At 43.9% G+C, this 25,454-nt stretch overlaps 1 protein-coding gene and 1 non-coding gene across 2 annotated transcripts in view; one reads left to right on the top strand and one right to left on the bottom strand.

The window, feature by feature from the left end:
* LOC140219108 (gastric triacylglycerol lipase-like) overlaps positions 1–25,454 on the bottom strand; it is a 222,559-nt gene that overhangs the window by 131,678 nt on the left and 65,427 nt on the right. The window lies entirely within an intron of this gene.
* On the top strand, positions 12,564–12,636 carry TRNAT-CGU (transfer RNA threonine (anticodon CGU)). Its single transcript has one exon. It is a non-coding gene; the product is annotated as a tRNA-Thr (tRNA).

The following is a 25,454-nucleotide window of genomic DNA, read 5'->3' as shown; positions in this document are numbered from 1 at the left end:
GAAATCTGCGAATACTTGTAGTGCAAGTATTTCCTTGTACAGGTAGGCTGTACCGCAGGAAGCCCGTAAAGCTGTGCTTTGTATATTTGCAACGTTGCTGGTACTGTATCGCCCCAGGAACTACCACCGAGAAACGCGAGAAGGTATACAGTGGCGGCCAAACCTCTCATCATGTGCGAGAAGTGAGAGCGCCGAGACAAGTCTCTATCAATGATGACGCCAAGAAACCTTAGGGTTGGTCTGTTTGGCCTATTGTGGCCATTAATACGCATAGCAAACGGGGCCACCATTCTGCGAGTGAAAGCAGCGACTAGAAACTTCTCAGGTGAAGGCTCCAGGCTTTACCTTCTGAGAGATATGTTGACACGGCCGTTGAAGCCTGCTGAAGTGGTGCGTCCACTAGTACATGTGTCATTCTTGTAGGCCGTATACAAATGATGTCTGCATATACGGAGAGCAAAAATGCTGCAGAATTCTTTACTGTGGCATATAATCGATATGTGTTGACAAAAATAAATAATTTGTAAAATGTCTGCTACAAAATAATGTGATTGAATAATGCTACATTTGTTGGTGTTATTTTAGCGTTACATTGAATAAACCTTGGAAAATATGCAGGTTGGGAATATGATAAAAGATTCCATAAACTTTCCCTCTGAACGCCTGCAATGAGCGGGCTCTTAGTTGATCAGGATGTAACACTTTTTACCTCCTTTTTTGCACCGAACTATCTAACAGAAGATTTTGACAGTGAAAGATATGAACAGTTATTTTATGCATTTTTCGTGCTGACTGATTACTGTTGCATGTAGTTTTTCGTGTCATCTCTTTTGTCGTCTTGCTTGCGGGCCCCAAAACTTCGCTAAAAATTTAACATTATTAGTCCCTATTATCAATTCGTTCTTATCCCTTAAAGCTAAGGGTAAAATGCATTCAATTATTTTAATGACGCTTAATTACTTTATTCGAATTTTTAATGATCGGCTATGCAGAGTGACCTTGTCTCCGGCTCATAAATACTTTTTTGTTGAGAAGGGTAGAAAAAAAATAAATTGCAGCTCTGAAGGCGTTCTTGCTTACAGGTGGATGCGTCAGAAATCTTTTATATGATTTATTCAATATAATAAAGATAATTTTGCCTAGAAGTATTGATAAATAGGTGGTGGTAAATATGTTAATACCTTTTTCATTTCGTTTACTTTAATGGTACATTTAAGATTGCTGGGAAACTACGCTGTGGAGAAATTCTTATTTTCTACTTGTTGATAGGAGAAGACATGTCTTGCCAAAGTGAATTGCTTTGAAAACTGGAGTCTCTTACTCTGGATCAACGAGAACACCGTCCTTCAGATGCCTCCAAGCAGTTGTAATTTTCGGACAATGTTTTTGTGTCTTGCTTAGAGAAACTAAATGGTGAACCGGGACTGTTTCCATCGAAGAAAGAGGAAAGTGGCGCGAGCTCGCAGTTTGGCCACAAAACAACACGTAGGCTGGCGTGCGCCAGCCGAAATGTTCTTTTCTGGTGAATGTCACCTCGATAAAGAAAACAGATATTGCCGTTAAAGGAAAAAACAAAACTCGCGTATAGCATTCGTCCCTGCATTGGCGCCATGCCTGTTCCACTCACGTCCCAACAAAGCCATAAAGCTTTTTTTTATGTTCCTTTTTTTTTTTGCGCATAGCCTTGCTCTCTGCGGACCCATATGCAAGGACACGTGTGTGAACTGCAGTTGTGGCCGCCGTTTTACGCGCTTCCCCGTAGGTGGAACGTGCTCTCCCAACCGCTCCACAAGCAGTACTTTCTTGGTGGATTCCGCTGGAGCAAAACAAAAAGCGTACTGACAAGCATTCAGATAGTTTTGGGACGCATTTATGGAAAGGGGTGAGGAGACATTGTTTTGACGTCAGATTTCGGCTTCGGGTGTCATTTGAGTATCCGAGAACTTGAGCAGCGTACCCCCTTATCACTTGTTTGCATAGTTCCGTATTTTTATTTTTATATATATATATATATATATATATATATATATATATATATATATATATATATGTATATCTGCACAGTGTGCAGGTTGGTCGTGAAAAAGGGAAAAGAGAAGAAGTCTCGAACTTTAGGGTGGCAACAAATACACTCCAAATATGTGTGAAGCAGTAGAGAGCGCAGCGTTTGCCGGGAATTTCGTTTCCGTGAAGATTCCACAGTTTGAACTTTTGCTAAAGTGATGCATTGATGCATTCGCCATTCTGCAAGACTACCTGCCGGTAATACGGTGCCGTTTTTCCATCCACTTTCTTGGGTATTCATGTTTATCTGCTAGAACTAAATTTGGGAGTGTTAGCCAGTGCTACCATTCGCGGCCTTGACGGTGGATCTGAAACGTCCTGTCTGCAGCAGGCGTCACGTGTACGTGATCTTTTTCGGTGACGGTAACTGGTTAATAAATCCACTAATGCTACCCGAAAGTATCAATGCTGCCGAATTCGGTGACATCGCTATGTAATGAATGAGAAGGAAGGAAACCGGGTACCGGATATTTTATTAGTCATATCACAAGAAGTCAAAAAACAAAGACACCAAAAACAGCAAAGGGGAAAGAGCTTGTACGTATTGTTCAAATAAAGAAATGATAAATTATTGCAAATAAAAGTGGATGAAAGAAAATCACCTTGCCAGAGGCGGTTGACGAATCCACGTCTTCACACTACGCGTGCGATTCTCTTACCAATTCAACTGCCGCGGCACCATTTGCCCATGCACTTTCTTGAGTATTTATGCTGATCTACTAGAATGAAACCTGGTAGTGTTAGCCAGCGCCACCACTCACTGTCTTGACCATGGATGTGGAACATCCTTGCTGCCCTAGGCGTCATGTGTACTTCATCTTTATGGGCGAAGGCAACTGGTTAAGGGACAATGAATGTTTCACATCCACCGTAAAGACCATGAGCAAATAAACATAAATGCCCAAGAAAATGGATGGGAAGACGGCGTCGCGGTAGCTCAATTGTTAGAGCATCGCACGTGTAACGCAAAGACGTGGGATCGTTCCCCCACCTGCGGCAAGTTGTTTTTATTCATTTACTTTCATTTCTATTAACTTCTCATTCCTTTACATCAATTAATAAGTACATGCGATTTCCCCTGTGCTGTTTTTGGTGTCTGCTTTTTGGCTTCTTGTGATATGAGTAATAAAAAATCGGGCCATCGGTTTGCTTTCATCTCGTTCATTCCCTGTATATATGAGTGACGTTATTTGTGGCCGCGTGCTGCTATTGTCAGAAACGCAGTGCGCCTATTTGGCAATTGTGGCTGATATATAACTATTTAAAAATAGCCTAATGCATGTTCAGTTACCTCACAATTATACGGCTCACGTGTAGAGGTGTGGATTTGTTCTTAACCCTCGCAACGTCGTGTACGGAAATTCGCCATTTTCAGGGCTACTAAAGATACACCTTAGCATGACTCCATGCGGCCACTGCGTAGTATTATCAAATTTAGGGTGTGTGGCAATGAGTTTAGCTGCAACGTATCGCCTGTTATCGAAAACCCTAGTCAGCAACAACTGTACTCGCTGCACTCCATCCCCGATGAAGCGTGCAACAAGATGAGTGCACTTGAAAGTGGTTAAAATGACAGATAAAAATTTGTTTCATTTTTACTTGCGCCCTGGAATCATTTCGCTGGTTAATTCAAAGTTCTTAGATTGCGCAGAGGTGGCTTGGCGAGATGAAAGTTCTGCACCCACCGTTGATCTTATAGGCACAGCGTACACAAAGACAAGACACGAAGAAAAAAACTCACGTGCTCAAAGCGCTGTGCGCGTTTGCCAGTAATTATTCGCTTCGTCCGTAGAGCCACTGACACAGAAAACCCAATGTAGACCTTCTAGTGGCTACCGTAGTAGACCTAAAATGTATAAAAAAGGCTACCTGCGAATGGGAGGCGTGTGTGTTTTTTTTTTTTTTTTCTCAAACGAAGTACTCGTGTCAAGACGCTTTTTTTTTTTTTTTTGCTAATGCGATATTGAATGCCCTATGAGACCAATATGGCACTGCAAGATTATAGCAGATGCTATTAAAATGGGAACGAGCACTTGCAGTCGGGTGTTGTTGGAAGGCTGGAAGATCCTGAAGCGTTTTCTTTTTTTTTCGGTAATTGACAAGAACAGTACATCCGATTCGAAATTTTTGTTGTGTCTTGGTTACGAGCGTACCATAACTAACGAGCGTACCATAACTAAATCGGGCTTACATCGCAAGAACGTCTTTCGTCTTGACGCAGTATGCGCTTCACCACTAGGGCGCTACCACCGCTCTTGGCGCTGAGTTTATTGGCTTTTTTTTTTTTTTCGGCAAACTTGCCACTGCTGATTGGATTTGTCGTCATTTCGTTAGGAGACTCTTCCGTGTCTGCTCCATCTCGCCATGTAGTTGTAGTCGTAGTCGAAGAAAATTCCGTACTTTTCTAGCTCTGTTTTCTCAGTTTCAATTTTTTATGTGGCGGTTCCATTACCAACCGTCTTTCCGGGCGCCATACATTTGTGAGAGTTCGTATGAGCTATTGTCTGCCAGCAAACCGCATTTCTATTAATGTTCGTATGTTCTAAGAACATGCCAGCTAATAATGTTGACAGCGACAGAGTTATCCTTGGCAGGACACTGTTCTGATCTTTGTTATTTGTTTCGTTTTATTGTTTATTACATTGAGCTCGAGAAGGAAACGCGGGGGGGGGGGGGGGGGGGGCGGCATGATAACGGAATGCTCAGGCATTCTTCAGGTTGCAGAACCATTCGTAGAAGACCGCTTTCTATGGCACAACACGGAGCAGTGGCCTACAATTTTCCGCGTCTGTTCCAATCTTTCCTTTCATAATTTTATTGTTCCTCACCTTAACATTTTTTTTTGTGCTTTCGTTCTAGCAAATATCACTTTTTTTTCAATTTCGTTCTTCAACCTAACGATTAAGCATTTCTCCGTGTTATCAAAAACATTACGCTGATGAACATGTGTTTTCTACCCTCCTTAGCCATTTGTCCTCCGTTCCGTGCGCAGATCTACTACGCCGAGATGCAACCTTCATTCTAGGTAATATTCAGTTGTCGCTGGTATATGAATCTTGAAAGAAGCCTTTCTGGAAGCCATCAGTATATGGCCACTACTGCTGCTTATTAGTTACCTGTATGCGTGATACATACTAATCCCTGCTCCCCCACTCCGTACCCCGGAAACAAATGCTAAAACAAACAGAGCTACACCACCAACAACAACATAAATCCAAACATGAGTCTTGACGTACCAAAACAGCACGTGGGCTTCTGGAAACGCCAAGAACATGCATAGTTTCGACCGAAAGGCGAAGCGTTGATCGCGATAGCAAATTATTCGTCAGCTATATGAAGTCATTTTATCAGCTGAACAACCTGCTGTAAACATTCGCTTACTAACTAAATTCGCAACCACATTGTAACGCATACACGGGCAAACACGAACGCATCTCACTCGATGACCACGGACACCCGCTGCCGGAAAGCCGCAATTATGAAGCGCGGTAGCAGGGGCAAACGAATTCCTCCTGCGCGCTCCCTCCCGTTTCAAGGAGAACTAGGCGCGCCAGAACTAGCAGCGCTCAGCTACCGCAGCGCCGCAGCCAGAGTAGAAGAGGAGGTGCACGCTAACCTGACCCCTTCCAACCCCTTCCTATGGCGCGCGGACATCTCCAGCTCGCCCCCTTGCGCGCGTGAGAAGACGACCGCGCACCCTTCCCGCCTTGTTCCCTTGCGAGGGTGAGAAGTACAGCAAATTCTGGTTATGCGCTGGAAGTGGTTGTGTGCACTCTGGGAAGCGTTCTGCCGCAAGAATTTTTCAAACTGGTTCATTAATAGCCGAGACAGAAATATTTAAGCGCTGCGAACCTATGGTTTCAGGAGGGAAGCGTCAACGCCAACAGATATTCTCTCCGCTTCCCCCGTCTAGCCTCCGCAGGCGAAATTCCTTCCCTGCGTTCGCCCATACCAGTCCTTGAAGGGTAAAGAGCGTTTGGTTTTAAATTTAAGCTGTGCGCGCGGTGTGTAGCGACAGAATACTCAGCAGACAGAATCGTTAGCGCGCATTGTATGCGATGCATTCGTCAGCTCATAATAGCCAAACCTGCTGAGCGGCTCTTGAAATTGTATCAAATTCCCGTTTACTTCTTTCTTGTTGCATTGCTTGTGTAGAACTAGTATGTTTATGAACTGTTATAACTGTAGCTATTTTTTTCTGCACTAGACATTATTGATTGAGGGGACAAATTTTTCAATGCATGTCTCATACGTTTGACGTAGAAGTTCTGCAGCAACCGGCAAGGTGGAGAGAAGTAATTAATAAGGGATAATTTATTATTATTTATGCTTCTATAATCTATAACCATCTATAACCCCCCTACTCCCCCCCCCGCCTACCCTGAAGTCCAATATAAGAGTTTGTTGGCCCTGTACACTACCTTTTTCTTCGTGCGGTCGCCGATAGGGTCGCACTGCACGGGAATCGAAAGAAAGTATTTCCATCGCTGTTCCGAAGAAAGGGGTCATGACGCGGACTGCGTTTTGTTCCTGATGTCTTAGCATTTCTTACAATTTACATTTAAGGATCCCGTGCTCTCTGTGGAGCAGCTTAACAGTAGAAAAAAAGGAAAATTTTGAGAGGCTGTTTCCCGTAGGACAACTCAACATGTTTTTGGCTTTTTCTATGTACAGCTGTTAAGTCATTCGATGTCTTAAGCTTAGCTTGCGAACCTGGTTTTGTATGTCGTCGTATCTGTCAAATATTGCGTCTCGAGCTGCGTTTTCTTTAATCTTATATGAAGACTTTTTAGAAATTGTCCTTTTATTTATCTTTCAGCCCTTCTACTGATCATTCTAGCTTGTCCTCTCTTCTTTTTCCTTTTTGCGTTACATTGCGTTTCCCGGAGGATGCAGCGCTTTTCACTTCGCTCCTTTCTTGTCATTGATCTCACGGTGGCGTATTGTTAGTGATGTCCTGCAAACCACTGCCGTGTGAATTGCTCTCTAGGGTGTACGCGCACCTTTAAAACAGCGCTATTCTCATGGGAAAAGGTGTATAGCGAAGTTTTCTTTGCCGGAGGATGGAAGTCTCCGTTGAAATCCACAGCGGCTTTTTTCACGCACTAGCTTACGAAAGGTGAGCTCTCAAGGCTTTGGTGCTTTCTTCAGCACCTCAGTGGTGGGCAACTGACCTGTCGCCCCTCAGCATAATATAATATCACTGAACGAGCAGCCTGTGAGTTTGTGCGAATCATGGCCACAGAAAAAAACACAATTCAAATGTTTCAGGTATTTATTTCATTTGCTTCATGTACACCGAAGTAAATGCAGGCAAGCAAGTAAGTAACTGTTTTGCAGCGAAGTTGTATATGGCTAGGGTTTCATGCATTATTGCTCTTCGTGAGCGAAAACTATTATCATCAGTGGCCCATACACCCCCCCCCCCCCCCCCCCCCCCCCCCGTAAGCATTCATGCTCCCGTAAGCAAGCAAAACATGCAATGACTCATAGTCCCGTAAGGCTCATGGCTACTCACTTTGTGCGAACGAGCTGCTATGACCATGCCCCTGTTGTCGTCGGTGATTTCAATGTGGATGTGCCGGTACCGAACAGGGAGCGGTTTACGCGTTCCGTGTTGCCGACATATCCCTTGCGATACCACACCGATCCGTCCCAACCAACCACCTAGCAGCATACGTGCATCGATTTGACATTATAAAAGAAGGTGGTTGCAGTTGCGAGTGAAATAATCCCCGCCGATTAAGACAATAAATGAGTGTGCCTACCTTTCGTCCCGATGACCACCCATCAAGACAATGACTTCGTACCTTTGTTCAATATTATGTGTCACCTCTGTGTCGTGTGCTAAACAGCTTCACTGGTCAATTACCTTCTCTGAGGGGGAGGATTCATCTTTCTTTTTAATTTCCTTCACTATACTTCAATAGCTAACAGAAAAAAGTGGCAGCATAAAAATCATTTTGCAGCTAAAATACCTTGCATATAATGTGCACACAAGTTGCGAGAGCAGCTCGTGAGCTGCTCACAGCAACGTTTTTTTTTTTATGCAAGAGCATCAAATGCCCAATTGAGCGAAAATCCGGTGTATGTAGGAGCAAAACGGCACATTAACTTTCACTGTCTGCGACGCCACGTCACATGCGAGCCTCGATGAAGCAAAGTGAGCGAAATGAAGCACCTGCTGCCACCCTAGGTGTTGCATAGCAGGAGAGGGTATCGCCGCGACTCCACTTCACCCTCCATCTCCGAAGCCTGTGTTATCCGGCGTCGCTTGTCCGCGGAAGTTGCTGCCGGGGTTCTAACTTCGCCTGGATAATCGCTAAAATGAAACTAATATATTCAAAGAAACTAATAAATTCAAAAGGACAAACTTTAGCGGTAGTGAGTTTCGTACCTACGACTTCACGCTCAGAACCCGGGTGTCTTGCTCATTGGGCTAAATTTGCGCCTCCTAGATAGGAGGCTTGTGCACTTTGCTTTGTGGCACCATGCTACTTTGACCGAAATTTCCATCGCCAAGCCTGGCGTGACCAAATCGGTGGCGTTAAAATCACCGCGGCTTACTCCGGAGCGTCTCCATTCTATGGCACTCGGCCTAGGTAGTATGACGTCATGAATCAAAGTGCACCGGCCTCGTGCTATCCATGAAGCTTTGGCTAAGCGTCTCAGCGCGCTTGCTTGCCGACCAGGAGTTCATAACTTCGATCGCTCAGTAGCGTTCAATCAGATATTAATGCTTTCGAATTCACAACTCACAGGAATGGCTCAGGTGTCCTCGGATTCTTTTTAATGCCCGTCCCAGTCAACATAAGGTCTTTCATTGGAGGAGATGCTACGTGGCGTTGAGCAGTCACGACGCCTTCACATCGAACTCCGACAATTTCGTGCGTTTCGTCATTTTGCTACGACCAGCCTATCGACGACATCAACCTCGGATACACTCTAAAAGCAAAGAGAGTACCGGGAACTCTCTTCGAGGGAGTATCTCCTTGTCCCATATTTATCTGCGTTTTCGAGTAGATCGACCACCTTTGAGAAAGTAACTGTCAGTGTGTGCGCATAAGCACCGGTGCCTGTGCGGCAATTAGCATTGCCCCCATGGGGTTGCTACTTCTCACTCAGTGAATCAGCTTATCTTAACGGAAGCATCCTATATATGTGGGGAACAAGATAGAACAAGAATACGCGCACGATTGAAATTTTCTTCTTCGATCGAAAACTAGGGTCGGCCTGATCTTGCGCCGTCCTTGCGGTCTTGATGGTTTTCGTCAAAACGCTTCGCCCACATGAACACAGTTCTTTCCTTTAGGACATCTTTACCCTTAGCCATTTGCAACATTTGAAGACAGTATGTGAAGTCCTTGCCCACTATCACAAGATATGTGATATTCGTCATTTCCTCCGCCTGTTAGTCGATCACCATTTCGACAGACCTGAATTAGTTGCAGAAAAAGGGGCATTCATAAAATTCCCGCTTTTTATACAGCAGTCCCGTTTGTACTAGTGGTCATGCCGAAAGAACAGCGGTATGTTTTACACCGATGAACGCAGTACCAATAGGATAGCGCCGAGGCGCAAAAAGACAGTAGTGGCAGTGTCTTTATAACCGAACTGTTTAAACCTTTGGTAGAGTCCTTGTATATTGCCGCTTTTTACACGTCTGTACTCAACTGCGCACGGGGTACCCTACACGTTTCTTCAAAACCCAATGACTTGTGGGCATCTCTTGTTTTCGTTCGGTCCTCAGCTGATACTTTGTTGAAATGCTGACATTATGCAAGCAGTACTTCTCTTTTCAAAGAGCGGCGCATTAGCTTTCGCTCAAATGCACGCGCACCATTGCAGTTTCTTTTTTCGACTCACCTTTCGTTAGGTATGCATGCGACCATCGAGTTGATGATATTGTACAACTCTGTGGAAGAAGGATAACGGGCAGACCCAACAAAGAACCACGGGCAAAAGCACCGGCAGGAATGCGAAATAAATCCTGCCGATGTAATGGCAATCAAGACGCAGTCGCTGTTCGCACCACTGCTTCCCCAACCCAACACACTATCTGCAGCCTCATATGTAATCGCAGCTTTCTGCACCCCGAGTGCCAATTATTGCTTCCGAGAAGTTCATTCATTTTCTCCACGGTGCACTTCTGCTCTGGTGTTAGCGTTCAAAGTTCCCCATTCGAGCAGACGCGAGTGGTGGGAAACACTACACTAATCTCTCTCGCTAACACATACATAGGGCGCCCTAATTTGTCTCGCAGGCTGTTTCGAGGCAGTCGTGCCAGGCTGGCCCGTTCCGATGTTTACACTGAGGATTCAGCGAACAGGGCGTTCTTTATTTCTGCGCGTGCCACTAACAGCCGAGATTACACGTGGGTGCCAAAAAAGGGGCTAACGGTGCGAGAAAAATAGAACAAGCCGACACGAGGCGCTCCATAGCGTAGCCTCGAAAACTTGCTCCCGTTCGTTTGAGAGATAGCTTTGTATCGTGGCCGGGAAACGTTAAGCAGCGACGTCATATAGAGGCCGGGTGTGCGTAGCGTGAGCCCATAATTCGCCTTCATAAGTAGGCGCCGTGCGCAGCCTTCGTTAGCACATGAAGCAAGATTGAAAGAAAGTGTTTGGTCGCTATTTCTGTAGTAAACTCGGCATTCGCTTCCGGGTTCCCTCACGGCGTCTATATCATTGGCGGTTTGATGCTGCGGATGACTGTTCTCATTATGTCTTGCAAGTGATCGCTATGTCGAGTGACTGTTATCTCTGTAGCCACTTCGATTCTATATAACCAAATACACCAGAGATTTCAAATTGAAATAGATTACAGATGACGCGTGTGTTCTTAAGTTCATTTATTCAAAGGCGCCAAGTTTTGTTTGTCCCAGTTTGAATGATCACGTTCTTCGGAGTAACGCGGTGAGGATTCGACAGTCTGCATATAAATTTTGCCATTAAAATTAAACAAAATATAAAGAAACAATTTTTCGAAGTTAGACATACTGTATGATGGCCGTAGTTTGCGTCATGGCTACACCAGGCTACAATACTTCCTACACGGCTAATGATGGTACACGGTCTACAGAACCTGTCATGAATATGTCACCCATTCACCCTCTTGAAACTATGAATTACTTTTCCTCTAACTTCTTTCCTTAACAGGGCGTTTGTAAAATATCAGCGGGAACAAACTGTGCTAAACACTCTAATAAGGTTAAGGAATTGCTTTATTATTACCATTAGCATCGTTTGCGAACTCCACAAAGTTTTCGGTTCGTCTTATGTTTTTCCTAGAGCAACGTCTTTCACCGCAAACAGAGCATCGTGCTGCTTTATTGTAAGAACTGGGTTTCAAACGAACAGCCGAAACAACTTGGGCCACTGTCGCACTTCAATGAGCCGCTGTCATGAAAGCGCGGATCGCTAGGTATGTGCTAATTATGTGCCGCTTGTAACTCCCTGACGCCAGCTTCGGTCACTAGGTGTGCGCGTCTGAGCACGTGCCTCTCCAATTAACCTTTCTCACGCCAACTTGGGTACTGAATATGGCACTGGTATGTGCCGCTATTCGGTGAACTACTTTCATGCCAACTTACGCCACTGGGTAGGCTCTAGCTACTGGGTATGTACCGTTCTACAATGAAAACAAAATTATTTTTAACTTCTCCATTGCTTGCTCGAAATAAGTCCGCATCATATATATTTAGATGAGCTTGTCTGAACATACATTGAAGCGAGAGGGGAATTCCTGGCGGCAGCACTAGATGGCGCAGCGTGCCGAGAGAAAAGTGCAAAACAGGAGCACAGATGCGCTGCAGGCCTTATACATGATACGTTTGGGCACTAGCATTATGGTACGTCTCTACATTGCTTAATTGCTAACCGCATTAACGTCTAGAATTATGCTGCGATGGTTTATAGACGAATATTTTTTTCTAGAATGCCAGACATGTGACAAGCTAAAAAAGAAAATTTCATGTAGTGTGAAATCTTCTCTCTCAGCTTTCTTTCTTAATCTATAAACTAGTTACTTATCATTCTGTAAAGCACTTACAGATACGCGCCTTTGCTCATACCTGTAAGTGTTAGTGTGCCTCATCGGACGCACAAGAAAACCCATGTTGTACGCTGACTTTTACATTTTCACACTAACTTCGTGCAGTATTTCCATACTTTTGACACTATTTGCATACGACAGATGACACATTACCTTTCTAAATCTAGCCGTGCGGTCGTCATACATGGCTAAAAAATTAATTTTCCGGGTGGAGGAGGGAATTTTGATTTGCCTTGTCACCTTGTGTAGATTGCGTTCGGCAAGCTGAAAAAAATTCCACTTTTCTTTGTCGCAATCACACGTGAAGCCTATTGTTTTTGTATGTGAATGAGCCAGGAAAGATGTTCCACGTCCGCCGCCAAGGTTTGCGAGCGGTGGCGCTGGCTAACACTCCCAGGGCTCTACTAGGAAACATAAATACCTAAGAAAGTGGATGGGGAAACGGCGCCGCGGTAGCTCAATTGGTAGAGCATCGCCCTCGTAATGCGAAGGTTGTGGGATCGTTACCCACTTGCGGCAAGTTCTTTTCTTTATCCACTTTCATTTCCATTAATTTAGTTTCTTTATTTCATTTAGGCACAAGTAATTTCAAATGCTTGTTGGCTTCTTATGATGTTACTCCTGTAGGCATATACGCAGGATCAGCTCAGGCAAGTGTTCCAATGTGCGACAAGTATGACTCACGTGTTTCAGAACTGGCAGGCAATAAGGCAAGTAGCCTACAAAACGAGCTTCGTACAGCTGATGCAGCGAGCGTTCATACGGGTCCCATCACATACTTGCAACATACCTTAGGACCGGAACCAAAGCAGTCCACTGTCATCTCAACATTATGGTGCGTTGTTAAAAGGGCATACCTTGGTCAGTCACAACACCAATGATTCGTGGATAACGTAGGGAAGCGCCTTCCCATCGATAATGATTGGGTATACTAGCACATATGACTTTCTTTGTGAAAATAATTGTTGTGCACTTCACAGGTGTCGGCTACATTGCCTGTCGCGATAAGTACTAAGATGTGCAAGTCACAGCTCTTTGCAATCTTGTACGCATAAATGGACGCGTTGCCTTAGAAGCACAGATAAAAATATCATCCACATACAAACTGACAAGCACTGTAGCTGGTAGCAATCAGGTGGAAGGATGGGCGAAATGGAATTGATGCAGTCTTGGAATCAGCGCGCAAAACAAGAAAGGAATGATACAGGCCGAATGCTTGTTGCTAACCTCCATAGCTGATAGCCTGCCTCTAAAACCTTTCGTGGCAACATTGAACAATGTAGGGCGTGATGTTATTTTTTAACGACGTGGGTAACACAGTGACGTTAAGTATGACAATCTGCTGTAGCTTAATATCTACGTACAAATTGGATCACCGATGCCATAATCATCACGAGCATCAAGTGGGATGTTGCGGAGAACGTACTCTCTAGAAATTTCGAGCTGCGTAGAACATAAGTTTCTGCGCAAGATACATTACCTTTCGTATTTTTGACAGTGTACGAACTTCCACGGATTTTTTTTTTTACATCTGCGCTTCGTAAATGCAAACAGTGGTTCTGTCGAGAACTTCCCACCTGATATAAACAATCGGCAGAATGAATCTCACAATGGCTGTCGACGGTAATGCGTTTAGCATCGAATCAAGATAGCGAAACAACGTATTGCCACCCTCGAAACTATAGTTAGGTATGGGCGTGTAGTTCGAGGGGAGTAGTACTCTTTCGCTCGTCTCTAAGAACAATCGGCGCCATCAAGCGGTGCCGGCGTGCAAACAGCGTGCGGACTCCGAAATGCAAAGCTCGCTGGTTGGTGCGAACGTCAGGAACGGGTCATGCGGCAACGAGGCTCCTCTCTCGCTGAATTAACACGGAAACCTGGGTGAGTTGGTGATTGAACACGTTCCTGTGGGTGGGTAGTGCAACCCGGACGAAGGACGAGAGGAAGTACACAATACGAGCGCAGACTAACGACTGGTTTATTTTTTTCAAACAACGGACCATAATATACAGAAAATGTAAACACGTGTAAAGTGACGTTTACAAGGGTTTTAGCCTATCTTGCTATTGAAAAAATCAGTTTCTTGATCTTGCAGAGTGATAGAAGTCTGGCTGATGCATGCGCCTGAGTTCACATGCATGAAGTAGGCCTCTACGATCTCGCGGTTGATTTGATTCCTATTTTTATACAGTATTTCCGTTTGTTGAAACATGGCTTTGCATGAGCAAACTCTACAATGCGCGGCCAGATTAGAACCTGTTTCATTCCTGATCGCACCTTGGTGCTCCCTAAGGCGGATGTTGAGGCAGCGTCCGGTCGGCCCAAAGTACTTTTTGTCGCACGAAAGTGGAATGACGTAGACCACTCCCACCGAGCATGCCACAAGCGGCCCCGAGTGTTTGACGCGGCAAGTAGCTTCGGACGCCTGTTTAGGTCTATTGACGAGATTGCAAATCTTGTTTAAGGAGTTCTTTTCTGAAAAGACTACTTGAACACCATATTTCATGGCTGTCGTTTTTAACCCATGTCCCATCTGATATACATAAGGGACGACTGCGTACTTTTTAACTTTTTCGATCTGTGTTTGGGGTGCTTCCCCTTTATTTTCTTCACTATCCCTTCACATATTGACACGATAGTAGATCTAGAAAAACCGGCCTTCTCTAGATGAGTGAGTTGCTGCGAAAAGCTCAGATTGGCGAGGTGTTTGCATGACTTTCTAAGTGCGGAACCTAAACACGTCATAGCAATTCCTCTTTTCACTAGTTTTGAGTGTGCCGAGGCGTTGTTTAGAATTGGTTTGCTTGTCCTCGGTTTATACTGCCAAGAAATACGTTGCGCTGTTAATCAACTGCAAATTCAAAAATTGGATTTCATTATTACTCGGCAGTTCATGAGTAAATCTGAGACCCATTCCTTCTTTATGAAAGGCTGCGAGAATAACTACAATATCTTTGGAACTCTTTTGAGAGCGGATAACTATCAGGTAGTCGTCAACAAACTTGAAGCACTTGATCAATGTTCCTGCCAAGACCTGCAAATCCCTGACAATAGTCAGGGATTGAATCTTCAGGTTTTCTTTACGAAAACCTTTAGGTTTTCTTCTTTACATGCCTTTACGAACAATTTTTCCAAGCCTGATTACGTTTCTCAACGGCTGGACCATAAAAATAAGGTTAAAGAAATAGCCTGCCAAACTGAAGCATTTAAAAGGTCATTTTTCCCCAGAACCATAAGCCAATGGAACAAGCTACCATCCGATGTCGCAACAATTCTCTCAAACTGTATTTTCAAACTCTATACGCCCACTGAAGTAAGATAGTGTTTTTATGTGTATGTGCGAGTATAAAGGTGTTCCGGGGTACATGTTTTGTTTTGCCTGCTTTATTTATTGATTCTTTGTTTTCTTCTCCCCCACCGCTGTGATGCCTAGGGGCGCTGTGGGTATTGTGATAAATAAATAAATAATAAATAAATAAATAAATAAATAAATAAATAAATAAATAAATAAATAAATAAATAAATACATTGTGTCTGACAGAAACACATGGCGAAACGTAGGTTCTGGTTATCCTTAGAAGAACATAACAGGGCTCCAGGTAGAAGACCCGTTCAAAGTAAACAGCTCGGATGATGTCATTAGGTTTTTACAAGAAGGGAAGCAGCATCGACGTCACAGATTTACACTATTCCCTTCCTAGAAATCAGCTGATCAAGACAATCAAAGATTGCATTATGGAGAACGACGAGCTAAAACTTAAGAATGATACTGGCGTCCCGGTTCAGTCTTTTCTCGAACTCTTGGTTTTTTATTTAGATTCCACGTTCGTTATCTGGGATAATGAAATTATGATTCAGAAGCAGGGGGTCTGCATTGGCTCTCAGGTCGCACCAATTCTTAGCCAGATCTTTCTCGGCACTGCTGACGGGGTGCTCGAGAGCGTCTTGGCAGGAACATTGGTCAAGCGCTTCGGGTTTGTTGACGAGTACCTGGTAGTTATCCGCTCTGAAAACAGTACCAAAGATATTGGAGTTATTCTCGCAACCTTTGATAAAGAAGGAATGGGTCTCAGATTTACTCATGAACTGCCGCCTAATAATGAAACCAATTTTTGGATTTGCAGTTAAGATTAACAGCGCAACATATCTGTTGGCAATATAACCCGAGGACAAGCAAACCAATTCTAAACTACGACTCGGCACACTCAAAACTAGTGAAGAGAGGAATAGCTATGACGTGTCTAGGTTCCGCACTTAGAAAGTGACGCCACCACCTCGCCAATCTTAGCTTTTCGCAACAACGCAATCGTCTAGAGAAGGCCGGTTTTACTAAATCTATTATCGTGTCAATATGTGAAGGGCTAGTGAAGAAAATAAAAAAAGGGAAGCACCCCAAACACAGATCTAAAAAGTTAAAAAGTACGCAGTCATCCCTTGTGTACATCAGATGGGGCATGGGTTAAAAACGACAGCCATGAAAGATGGCGTTCAAGTAGCCTTTTCAGCAAAGAACTCCTTAAACAAGATTTGCAATCTCGTCAATAGACCTAAACAGGCGTCCGAAGCTACTTGCCGCGTCAAACACTCGGGGCAGCTTGTGGCATGCTCGGTGGGAGTGGTCTACGTCATTCCACTTTCGTGCGGCAAAAAGTACTTTGGGCAGACGGGACGTTGCCTTAACATCCGCCTTAGGGAGCACCAAGGTGCGATCAGGAATGAAACAGGTTCTAATCTGGCCGCACATTGTAGAGTTTGCTCATGCAAAGCCATGTTTCAACAAACGGAAATACTGTATAAAAATAGGAATCAAATCAATCGCGAGATCGTAGAGGCCCACTTCACGCATGTGAACTCAGGCGCATGCGTCAGCCAGACTTCTATCACTCTGCATGATAAAGAAACTGATTTCTTGACTGGCAAGATAGGCTAACACCCTTGTAAACGTCACTTTACACGTGTTTATATTTTCTGTATATTATGGTCCGTTGTTTGAAACAAAATAAACAAGTCGTTTAGTCTGCGCTCGTATTGTGTACTTCCTCTCGTCCTTCGTCCGGGTTGTGCTGCCCACCCATAGGAACATGTTCCTCTCTCGCGTTTCTTTCTGGACACTCTAAGTCATCTAGTTGCGCTACCCAAAATTCCCCGCGGGGCCTGAAAGAAGAGAGACCTGGTGTGGCAGTGCCTGCGAACGTCAAGGCTATTTGTTTAGGTGGCTGCGCACGAAGTACCACATACTCGGTAACCCAAGTTTGCTAGACGGTAATTGAAGAGTGACACATTCCTAGGGCGTTCATGGCGCAGCTCGCGAAAGCGTTGGCGTGAAAGGTGTTCATTTAAAAGCGTCACATACCTAGTGTGCTGAGCGTTCTCGCATAATTTTTTTAACATTGCTATAGCCTTCCAATTCGGACCTATCAATCGCAATTGCATTTTTCGACCGGTGATTTCCAGAGGGTTGGGGTGGACTGCATTCGTCTTTGCTACAGTTAGCCTCGCGGTTCCTCATTTTTCGGGATAGCTCTTATCTGATATTACGAGCCTTCTTGCAGGTTAACCTGGTTCATGTACGCCCAGTATGAATGGTGTCCTCAGATTTCGTTTCTAGACCCTGTTTATGGGGGGTTCATTCGTGAGGTTTATTTTACTCTTGCTTTTCTGAATCTGTGTTTTCTAATGAATATTTGTTCTCTGCCGCGAAAAAATATTAACAAAGATTTAATATAAATGTTACCGTCACCGTTTTCTCGATTAATATACATCAGATAACGAGGACGTAATGTATATGCAAAAGTTCGCAAAATGCCAGTCCCCCCTTCTACAAAAACTTTCTTTTACAAGTGACACACTGAACCCTTGCTTGTTTGAACGTGGTTTCTTAAAATTTTCGTTTTCTCAATCGACAGTCACCTTTGTAATGTGCTTGATACTCTTCAGCATTTCTTTGATGATTGCAACGCTGCCATTTTATTACGCGATACCCTCCATAGAAGTTTGCAAATACAGTCAACAGAACTTTTTCGTCATTATCTAGTGGCACATTCCCAGTGGCACCTGCCTAGATACCCATGTTGACGTAAGACGTATTCATAGAAAAGCGGCACACATCTACTGCAACAGGTTCTGTTAACGAAATCAGAAGGTTTTTTTTTTTTTTTTTACGGGAGTTAGGCAAGCAAGCGGGGGGGGGGGGGGGGGGGCGTCTCCTAATGTGCGCCCCTAATTTTCCACCGCGCACATTCGGCGCCACCTTGTTATCCCATGTTTGTTTTCTCTCTTTCTTTTTATTGCAGCGCTATGATGCGCCAGCGATGTAAGATTATTGAAGTGTTCTGAACCAGTCTCGATAGACGGGCTCGTCAATAAGCATTACGCACATGCTCCGAAGTTTCTGTGCCGTCATAAATAACGAACAAGTGAGCGCGCTGGTATTGATCCGACGCTCTACATTCAAGGTTGAAGCTTCCATCGCCGCCGTGTTTCTTATCGCTGCTTTTTCGGGCACAAGTTCGATCAGTAAACTGCATCAGTTTACTGCTCTTCAACGCATCGTCATTACCTCAAAAAAAAATTAAATTATGGGGTTTTACGTGCCAAAACCACTTTCTGATTATGAGGCACGCCGTAGTGGAGGACTCCGGAAATTTTGACCACCTGGGGTTCTTCAACCTGCACCTAAATCTAAGTACACGGGTGTTTTCGCATTTCGCCCCCATCGAAATGCGGCCGCCGTGGCCAGGATTCGATCCCGCGACCTCGTGCTCAGCAGCCCAACACCATAGCCACTGAGCAACCATGGCGGGTATCGTCATTACCTCCTTGAGCAACTTGGTACGGGACAGTGTGTACCACTCTTCGGTAGCAAGAATAAAATTTGGTGCTATTTCTCCCATCATGGGCGGCATGGAACTCGCGTCATCAGACAAACTTGTCTGAAGGTTATATTCGCGCAAGCGCCACGCAGAGACGTCCCGGCGGCGGCACCGCATGACGCATCGTCTCTAGAGGGAAGCGTCAGGATGGAGCCCGGCTGCAGAGGCACCCTATATGTCACGTGTCTCCGCGGTGGCAATACGGCGCGTCGTTAGATTGCTTCATTGCTAATTGCATTTAACGTCGGCATTCACCGTTAGATGAGTTCTGGTGATATTCTGAAGACGAGCAAGAGAACAAATTGAGTTTAGGGACACCGTAATTAGTTCCGTTACAACAAGTGACACGAAACACATTAGCCTGATTGTGAGTGATCATAAGGACGTAATAGTAATGGCCGGAAGAACAGGCGAGCGAAGCGTATTCAAGTGGCGTTGGAACAAAAGTTTGCGCACCCTAATTTTGATAGTCAATAGGAACGATTTCTTTAGCAGCGAGCCTTACCTATGTGAGTGGCAAGAGCATAATTGAGGAGTTGTCGGAAAGGAATCGTTCAACCATTCGCTCGAAATTACGCGTATGTGCTACGACTTACGTGTCTATTATTGGTTTGGTGTAGTTTGAGATTAATGGATTCTGGGTGTATGCCGTAAGTGCCTTTTGTCAGTGTGAATGCTTAATACATTTGCCATCGAGACCTTTAGGTATCATAATGCTCAGCTGTTGAGAGCATTGTTTGATAAAATATGCAGCCGTACGTAAATTATGAAACGAATAGTGACGTCGTCAAATGATACATTGTTGACAGGAATTCGAAACACCAATGCAACTGCCAGGGTAACTTACGCGGCATGTGTGATAATGTCAACGAGATAATTTTATTTACAACCTACAATATTTGTTCTAAACTTTGTCGGCTGATTACGCAATCAGAACGCACGCACTAACGTGACTCACTCAACCGCACTAAAGGAAAAATAGGTCACCTTTCATAAAAAAGAACAATAGATCGAGGCGTGGCAAGAACGCATGACATGACTCCAAAGTATTTAAAACGTAAGAAAGTATTATCACAAATACATACGTCAGCACTAAGATGAGGAAGCACAACAGAAACACCCGCTAAAAACGAAGGAAACGCGCCATATCGCATTTAATCGCAGAAGTATAGCCCTAAATAGTATCTACCCATTCGAGAGATTAAAATAATCTTATTCAGTTGCTCGTCACTGCCGTCTTGTCTACTATTGTTATATCTTTTTTTTTGGGGGGGAGGAGGGGGTGCCTGCCTGAAATACAGAAGGTGGTAACCGATGTCAGTGTGAGAGATTCGAAAGAGCCAATGTGAGTTTAAATAAACAAGCAAGTTCCTTTACTCAGTAAATATACAGTCCGTGACCTGTGTCGAAATTGTCGTGCGTGTTGCAAACTTTATTCATTGCTTACTTTCCTTTGCAACCCGTGAGTGCATCACTCGTCATTGCGCTAGTTTGTTCCTACGGTACTCATGAAGACCAATGAGTGTGAATGAAGGCAAGTGTGAATTGAGCAAACAAGATGAAAGCTTCTGTCACATTTACTTGTTTCGATTCTCTCATCCTTACTCTCCAATCCTTTATTGAGCTTTGAAGGTATTGCTCTCTACTATAGTGCGCTCAAATGGTAGCAATGTTTTAGCCACGCAATTCGAGGCGGCGCTAACAATTCTGTATGTAAATGTTCCCACAACGATCCCACAACCTTCGCATTACGCGATGGTTGTGGGATCGTTCCCCACTTGCGGCAAGTTTTTTTTTTTTTTTTCATCCGCTTTCATTTCCAATAATTTATCGTTTTATTGTTTCATTTATTAAGCACAAGTAATTTGCCTTATGTTGTCCATGGTGTCAGTGCTTGTTGGCTTCTTATGATACGACTACTAAAAATCCGGCCCCTCGGTAAACCCCCTTTCTTCTTGTTTAATACAGAAGTACCATGTCGCACGTGGATATTTAGCATGCTTGAGGAAGACCATGCTATTACGATGCCTGTGTATGTATCACACGTAAGATAGAGGAAAAATTATGCGCGAAAAATGATGGACGTAACTTTAAACGGAAGGACGACAGTAGTGTGAATTAGAAAACGCGGGATTCCTCTATTCTAGTTGACAATTACTGGAAGCAATAGAGCCGGGTGGGACATATAATGCGCAGGGTGGATAAGCGGTAATATATATACAGTCAGAAAATAGGGTACAGGGTACCAAGAGAAGCACAACCGAAGCCGGCAAATGACAAGGTTGTGTTAGGAGTATAAAAGTTTGCATCCGTGAGATGTAGTCAGCATGGCAAAAATAGGGGTAACTGAATATCGTTGAAAGGGACTTGCGTCATGCAGGGGACAATAAGAGGCTAGTAATAATGATGATGGTGGTGATAAAAGCAGGTGTTGGAGCCTCTTAAAGAAGACGACTGCTTTTTTTTCCACAGATGTGCGATAAAACTAAAACGTGCTGCGAGGAACGCAGCTACAGTGGCACGAAAAACGCCGTGAAGGACGATTTCTCAAAAATATATCAGCCGTGAAACACAAACCACCAGTTCACAAGCAAAGTTTCAAAGCTAGAATACAGGGCTAACACGGCAGATTAGAAAAAGAAAACGAAAGGAATGACAGAATGACTAAATAGGGACGATTACAATGCACCATACACCACCGCATACAAAAAGCACTAAAATACCAGTGAACATACAAGCACACATTCATGGAAGGAGTAATGAGGTATGTGTGACCACATATGTAGCAAACATATTTGTAGAAGCGCCAAAGAAAATAATAGAAAGGCCGACAGTTCTCAAATTATTCAGAAATCTAAAAAGTTTCCGTTATCTTAGTTTCTCGAACAAATTCTGCCGTGTTCGCATTGTCAGCATCTACAAAGCTTTTGTTCCTCAAGCACTCAAGAGTTACTCCAATGACAGCGGTGTTCCATCAAGAAGTAGAAGTTTTCTAGATGGCGGCAGGGTAAATATTTCGTGCTGCTTAAGTGAAGGTCTTTTATATCTTTCCGGGATTCTTAGAAAAAAAGCAATAGATCAAAAAGAATAACAATAAATGATTGCCCAATTCCCGCAAATGAAGAAAATGAAGTCGAATAATGCTGAGAGTGGAGCTTTCGCCCTGCAGTGTACATAAAATTGGATGACAATATTGAGGATGGACCATGGACATGTGCTCATTCTTCTCCCTCATGTGCTTCCTTGCAACGTCTTTAATTAGAATATCGGCACAGCAAGAACTAGCAACACTGCCATACTTGTCGTGGAGTTGCATGTTGTGAGGATGTATCAGTGAAGTGCCTGATGCACTAGAACAGCCCGAAAGGCTACTAAAGTCCTCTTTGCCGCCTGACTAGAATAGGCATTTGCTTTGCATCAAAATGGGTAACTTCATAAGTGGCCTAAAGCAATATTTTTTTCAATGGGCAGAAGCGCCAAGTAAAACTGAAATGGGCAATTGAGAATAAACGGTATGTGAAGAAAGCAACGACGAACGGCAATCAGTTGCAAATACGTGCTGCCGATTGCAATAAATTACATCAGTCTTCTTTAACTTAGAAGGGTAAGAGACGAGAAATGGTTGACAATAGAATAACGCAAAGAAAAGCGCGAAAACATCAGGACTTAAGTCAGTAAAGCGCAGACTGAATACTAGGGCAAACGCTGCGGCCCCGTTTCCATAATCGGGGAATAAAAGCCTGCTGTAGACGCGCGTTTCGTCATCATTAGTGAGGTCGCAAGAAGGTGATCTTAGCGGATCGCAAGTTAAATTAAGAAGACAGTGTCATAGTGTGCCCTTAGAGGAAAGCAGATATCAGTTGCCCAGCGCAGACTCGCTCTCGGCATATTTGCCGTTATTTTGCACATCAGTAACTTAGTCACTTTCTTTTGTTTTCCGCCCTTGCTTCTTCTCCCAAGAACGACATTCGCATCAGCGTCACGGTCTACTATGCCCTCTGCGGTCGATCGAACGCCGACAGCTTACTATGTAGTGCGACGACCCCAAGCGTTCACGACCTCCTTGATGCGCTCTCTTCGGATCATCAACTCTGCCTTGCAAATTTCAGCACGGGGCTGCATCTTCAGATGGGTTCCAACATCACGGTACTTTACTCCCACCACCGAGCTCTGGCCGGTCTAGAGGAATTTATCGTCAATCGTGGTGGTATGATCGTTTTTATTCTGAAGATTCAAACACAGTGATTGATTTTACTAGCTTTATCTGAACTTTCTGTAAGTACCTATGGAACATTGTGGCTTTAACAAGCGACGTTCAAAAAAACTGTAGTTTATGGCAGTATCCGTTAAGACTTAACATTCGATTAACAAAAGAAATAAATTGAATAGCTTGAAATTAGGCCGAACGACTTATAAGGACTAGAATCCTGGCAAACACATAAATTGTTGCATTACATAAAGAATTGCAGTGATGTTCGTAATCTGAGGGGAAACAATGATAACTATGAAGCTACGTGCGGATTTTCACATAAAAGCTTTCTTTCGAAAGTTCTGTTATCTGGAATACGCCACTTTCACTGGTACCACAAAGCTTAAATCGTCAATTAAGATACCATTCTCGTAGAGCCTATTAGGATGCACCACGTAGGCGCGGACATATTTACCCATATGAAGCAGCAATGATTGAGTAGATAAAGATGTGATGGATGGATGAATGAATAACTTTCTTGAGGTCCATCGGTGCTCACGATTAGGCAAAGCGGGCCGCTCCCACGTCGGGATAGAGAGGCCAATTAATCTGCCGGCGGTCGAGGATATGCTCCCTGTTCTGAAGGACAGAATTGCCCTCTTGCAGTCGCAGTATACAAGGTTTTTATCGTCTTCTGGGAGTATATTTCCCCTTGAACGACAACTTGCATAGCACAACAAATAAAATTTTATACGTCCATCTTATCCAGACATCAATGCTATGTATCCCTCAGTCTCATTTCATGTATTCGATATTGCGTTCCATTCCATGTACAAGTACTTCCTTGGGCAATTCCAGGCCAAATCAACCTATGCTTTTTTTGGACCACCGCACTTATAGTACAAGAAATTTTTTAAATGTTCGCTTATGTTAGAAAATATTTCTCCACGTTTATGTATCTTGTCAAATCTTACTAGCGTTTTGGCGAGTATTTATTGCTCTTTCACAGCTGAGCTAGACGGCGCCAATTAGCTTTTTCAGAGGCATGTTTGATGACCTAGATGTTCAGGTGGTGTGTACAGAAAGGCAATGAAGTGGTGTGACTGCCAGAACAGCAAATTTTTCAAATATTTGCATACTTTGACCGCTTTTGGCACCAGCAAACGCAAGTAAAAGTGCAAAGTTTTATTTTTCTTTTGCTGGGAATCCGGGAAAATCCAGAAGGCACAAATGAAATTGAAAATGGTAGCCCGATAGACATAGTATAGCCGAAATATATTTGAAGGTTTGAAGGTTCGGTATATCACATGAAAAATAACTAACTTTGCTTTGAAGGCGAAAAGAAATCCTTTGCTGGTAGGCCTAAAAACATATGTGATACATCAGTAAATGGGGCTGCATGCCTGCTATTCATGTGAAAACTTAGAATAAAAGTGTTAAGGTTTAACCTTTAAACATTATTTTGTGAAATGTTCGTACGTGGATCGCGCATACAGCATAAACATATGAAGCCTTGCCGTCTAGCAAGGAGAGATTGTTAACAAAATAAGCCCAAGAATGTATTCAACAAATTGAAACTGGCTTTTTCTTTTGTCGATACAAATACAAGCGACATCAAGTTCCACAGCCTCAACTCCATTTTTTTTCATGAGTGCAAGAAGGGGACATCAACCACGCGAGAGATCATCCGCCTGAACAGGGTACACATGAAATTTATAGCCAATTAAGCCTATTTAGGATGTCGGACAGTGGTTATACGCAACACCAGAATAATCTGTTCACGTTCGTATAGGCTTTCGATCAGTTGTTATTATGAAGGCGTTTTCTACTTGCACCGTCTTATGGCAGTCTTTTTCTCCAGGGAGCTGGGCACAGAGTTTCCTGCTCCCTGTATATCGCACTGCACTGCATGTCGCACTGCAATGCTGCGCATCATATCTTTCAAAATTGTTGTGTGGCTGATATCAGTACTTTTCATGGATTTACTGGCTGCTCAAGTGCGAATATTCCTATTTATAAGTTGCACGAAACACGCCTTTCAACTGTGCAGGACTGGCTGACGAAATTAGAAAACCGTCGTTTTCAGTGAGCAATGGCTGTATGATTCACCTGGTACACTTGAAATACACGCCGCATTGCGTTACAGCGGTCGTCTCAGGGCAGTAAAATGGGAGACCATGACGGCGTCACGCTGTCATCTGCATTGCAGACGAAGCCAGCGTTGCCGTCTGCATACCAAGCCAGCAAGCTTGCCGCTCATCAGTGAAATGCTGGTG

This window comes from Dermacentor andersoni, chromosome 6 (genome assembly GCF_023375885.2).
Source record: "Dermacentor andersoni chromosome 6, qqDerAnde1_hic_scaffold, whole genome shotgun sequence".
NCBI lineage: Eukaryota > Metazoa > Arthropoda > Arachnida > Ixodida > Ixodidae > Dermacentor > Dermacentor andersoni.
Note: the sequence above shows the minus strand (reverse complement) of the source record. Positions and strands in the feature narration are given on the sequence as shown.